The sequence below is a fragment of the Nicotiana attenuata genome, unplaced genomic scaffold (genome assembly GCF_001879085.1).
Source record: "Nicotiana attenuata strain UT unplaced genomic scaffold, NIATTr2, whole genome shotgun sequence".
Lineage (NCBI taxonomy): Eukaryota > Viridiplantae > Streptophyta > Magnoliopsida > Solanales > Solanaceae > Nicotiana > Nicotiana attenuata.
The window spans coordinates 81,618-86,418 of NW_017670613.1; positions in this window are offsets into that span (position 1 = coordinate 81,618).

Genomic DNA, 4,801 nt, shown 5'->3' on the forward strand with positions numbered 1-4,801 from the left:
AAAGCTGCTCCAGAATAACCACCCGATGACTGGGGGTTATCCCTGCTATGCACGCCCTCATTACTAGGAAGGTCCTCCACCTTCACGTACATTTCCAATAATTTTATTACAATAAATTCCCTGTAATCGTCCGGAATCCGCAAAAAATCTCTAAGAGTTTCATCATCCTCGATGTTAAACTTAGAATAATAAGCAAACCCCTGCGGAGTCACTGAATAAGGAAATCTACCGGTTACTTTAAGGTTAACCGAACGCCTCCGCTCACTCATTTTTTTTTACGTAACAACGATACCAATGTATCGTACTCCATATTAAGCGGCAATTTAATATGACACTGTGGAGGTGAGTTATACCTCACAAAGTTATTCTCCACCACAACCTCACCCTCCCAATACAGTGAAACCCTTATTTTTGGCACTTCAGACATTGTAAAAAATTGATTGATGAGAAGAAGAGAGAATAATGAACGTATGTTTGAAGTTTAAGTGTTGAATGAATTTTTATAAAATTGAAACGTCTATAAATAAGGCAAGTCCGAGCTTGGGGTGTACAATTTTTCAAAGTAATTCGCAGTATTATACTGCGTTTTACGTATTTGAATTATTGTTATGTCAATTAATTATTGNTACTTGACATGCTGGCAATTCAAACACTTAGCCACATACTCCACTATGTCTTTCTTCATCCTCCGCCACCAGTAATGCTGCCTCAAGTCACGATACATCTTCGTAGCTCCCGGTTGAATAGAATACCGCGAACTGTGTGCCTCCTCTAGGATCCTCTTCCTCAGACCATCAACATCAGGAACACATAGGCGACCCTGGAGTCACAAAACACCATCCTCGCTTATTGAAACCTCCTTGGCACCTCCCTGAAGCACCGTCTTTCTGAGGACCGCCAAATGTGGATCATCGAACTGTCGGGCCTTTATCTCCCCCAGTAATAAAGACTGAGCTACCATACATGCAAGGACCCGGCGGGGCTCTGAAATGTCCAACCTCACAAGCCTGTTAGCCAGGGACTGAATGTCCAAAGCTAGTGGTCTCTTCGCTGCTGGAATAAATGCCAATCTACCCATACTCACCGCCTTTCTGCTCAAGGCATCCGCGACCACGTTCGCCTTGCCTGGATGATAAAGAATGGTGATGTCATAATCCTTTATTAACTCAAGCCACCTGCGCTGCCTCAAATTAAGATCCCTCTGCTTGAACAAATGTTGCAAGCTGCGATGATCGGAATAAACCTCACATCAAGCCCCGTACAGGTAGTGCCTCCATATCTTAAGAGCATGAACAATCGCTGCCAACTCCGGATCATGCACAGGATTGTTTTCTCATGAATCTTCAGCTGACGGGAGGCATATGCAATAACTCGCCCCTCCTGCATCAATACACAACCCAAGCTAACGCGCGAAGCGTCACAATACACTGTATACATCCCTGAACCAGAAGGCAACACAAGGACCGGTATTGTAGTCAAGGCTGTCTTGAGCTTCTGGAAGCTCGCCTCGCAATCATCGGACCAATGGAAAGGAGCACCCTTCTGAGTCAATCTAGTCAGAGGTGATGCAATAGATGAAAAGCCCTGCACGAACAGCCTGTAATAACCTGCTAACCCCAGGAAACTCTTGATCTCGGTCACTGTGGTAGGGCGTGGCCCAACTCTCGAACTGCCTCAATCTTCTTGGGGTCCACCTTAATGCCCTACTCCTAACAAAATATGCCCCAAGAATGCCACCGAATCTAGCCAAAACTCACACTTGGAGAACTTAGCATATAGCTTCTGCTCTCGCAAGGTCTGGAGCACTACTCTCAGATGCTGCTCGTGCTCCCCCAGGCTACGTGAGTATATCAAGATGTCATCAATGAAGACGATGACGAAGGAATCAATATAAGGCCTGAACACCCTGTTCATCAAATCCATAAATGTTGCTGGGGCATTAGTCAAGCCAAAGGACATCACCAGAAACTCATAATGGCCATATCTAGTCCGGAATGTAGTCTTCGGAACATCCGAGTCCCAAATCTTCAGCTGATGGTACCCCGACCTCAAGTCTATCTTAGAGAACACCCTCGCACCCTATAACTGGTCGAACAAATCATCGATACAAGGCAACGGATACTTGTTCTTGATGGTGACTTTGTTCACTGGCGGTAGTCAATGCACATCCGCATAGTCCCATCCTTCTTCTTCACAAATAACACAATAAACCCCTTTGCTAACAACTGCTCAAGCTGCTCCTTCTGCTCCTTCAACTCCTTAGGAGCCATGCGGTACGGTGGAATAGATATAGGCTGGATGCCTGGAGCCAAATCGATACAGAAATCAATATCACGATACAGTGGCATGCCAGGAAGATCCGAAGGAAACATATCGGCGAACTCTCGGACTACCGGAACTGAATCAATCATCGCAGACTCTGCAGTGGTGTCTCGAACAAAAGCTAGATAGACCAAACACCCCTTCTCGACCATGCGCTGAGCCTTCAAGAAAAAAACAACTCTGCTAGGGGTATCAACTGTGGAACCCTTCCACTCCAACCTCGGCAACCCTGGCATCACTAGTGAAATAGTCTTGGCATAGCAATCTAGGACGGCGTGATATGGAGACAACCAATCCATGCCAAGGATGACCTCAAAATCGATCATATCAAGCAACAAGAGGTCTGCTCTAGTCTTGAAGCCGCAGAACGTGACCACACAGGACCGGTAGACCCGATCCACAACCACGAAATCACCCACAGGAGTTGACACATGAACAGGAGTGCCCAAAGGCTCAGGAGAGGTAACCAAGAAACGAGCAAACAGAGATGATACATATGAATAAGTAGGCCCTGGGTCAAATAGCACCGAAGCATCCCGACCACTGACGGAGATAATACCTGTGATGACGGCGTCTGAGGCCAATGCATCTGGCCTAGGCGGAAGAGCGTAGAACCTAGCTGGAGCGTCGGTTGGATGGCCCCCGCCTGACTGAGCAGTAGCTGGCTGACCTCTCCCCGTCTGACCTCCACCTCTAGGTCGGCCCCGACCAGCCTGTCCTCCACCTCTAGGTGGCTGGGCAGCTGGTGCTAAAATCATGGGCTGCGGACCCTGCTGTACTGCCTTGCCCCGAAGCCTGGGGCAGGTCCTCTTCAAATGACCCGGATCTCCACACTCGTATCACACTCTCGGTACCATAGCCTGCTGCCCTGGAGTCTGAGCCTGCTGACCTGTATACCCACTGGAAGAACCCTGAGCGGCCGGTGGGCGATAGGAACTCTCTGGCATAGCGCTGAAGTGCGCACTAGAAGAATCCTGATAACCTGAATACCCGCCAGAGGAACCCTGAATAGCTGGTGGGTGGTAAGAACTCTCCGGCATCGCACTGAAATAAGGTATCACTGGAGCACCCCGGGGAGGGGGTGGTGGTGCTGAATATGAGGGTCTGCTGGGCTGGCCCCTCCCGGAGTGACCTCCACCCCTAGCTGGGGCACCTCTGAACTCTCCTGAAAATCGGGCGCTCTTGTCTTGCTAAAGCTGCTCTCTACCCCTCAGGCGATACCCCTCAATCCTGCGAGCAATCTCTACTACTAGTTGATACTCAGTACCCATCTCCACCTCTCGGGCCATACTAGCTCGAATACCGGGGTGCAACCCCGTAACAAATCTCCGCACTCTCTCTGTATCTGTGGGAAGTATCATGAGTGCATGGCGAGACAACTCAGAGAACCTCGCCTCATAATCGGTCACAGACATCTGGCCCTGCTCAAGATGCTCAAACTGGTGCCGTAGCTCTTCCCTCTCAGAAGGTGGAATATAACTATCCAAAAACAACTAGGTAAACTGACCCCAGGTGAGGGGAGGAGAACCCGCTGGCCTGCCAAGAACATAGGACTGCCACCATCTACGGGCCCTGTCCTCCAGCTGAAAAGTAGTGAAGTCAACTCCATGTAACTCCAGTATCCTCATATTGTGTAGTTTGTCCCTGCACCTGTCAATGAAATCCTGGACATCATCATGTCGCTCACCCCCGAAGACCGGAGGGTGAAGTCTAGTCAATCGGTCCATTAGCTTCTGCGGGTCACCATCCGCAGCGGGTCTGGGCTGGGGCACCACTGCGGTAACTGGCTGGGCCGCATCTGTGGTAGTGCACCCGGAGTCTGATACACTGCAGCTGCATGACTAGGAGCCTGGGCAATGGGGTCTGTGCTCCCCCTCCCGCCTGTGAGGTAGCTCGATCTGCTGGAAATAAACCAGCATGAGTCATAATATCCATGAACCGCAACATACGGCCCATGACCTCCTGAAATCCCGGTGCTGTCATAAAATCCACCGGGGTCGGATCGGCTGCAGGCACTTCGCCCTGCTCCTCCATGATAGGATCTCCCGCGGGATCTGCTGGTGGGGGGTACTGGGATAGCTCTGGGATGCCCTCATCCCCTACCACGGGCCGTGTTGATACCCAATTTTCCCTAGGTATTTTTTTATACTCAAAATACTATCAAAATGACATATATGTGCATATATGTGCATACCCAAGTGTTTTGGTATTTTTCCAAGGTTTTGTTAAAAAAAAAAGAATTTTTTAAACCTAATTTATTGTCTATTTTAATACTACAAAATTCAATAATTATTCCCAAAATTATCATTTTGGTGAATAATTCATTTTTATTTCTCATGTTTATACTACAATATAGTTTAATTAAATATTTCATATTTTTTACACATTTGTTTGGAATTTTTAAAGCTAAATTGCATATAATTGCGATTATAGCCTATTTTACAAGTATTAAAATACAAGTATTAAACTAAGTATGGGT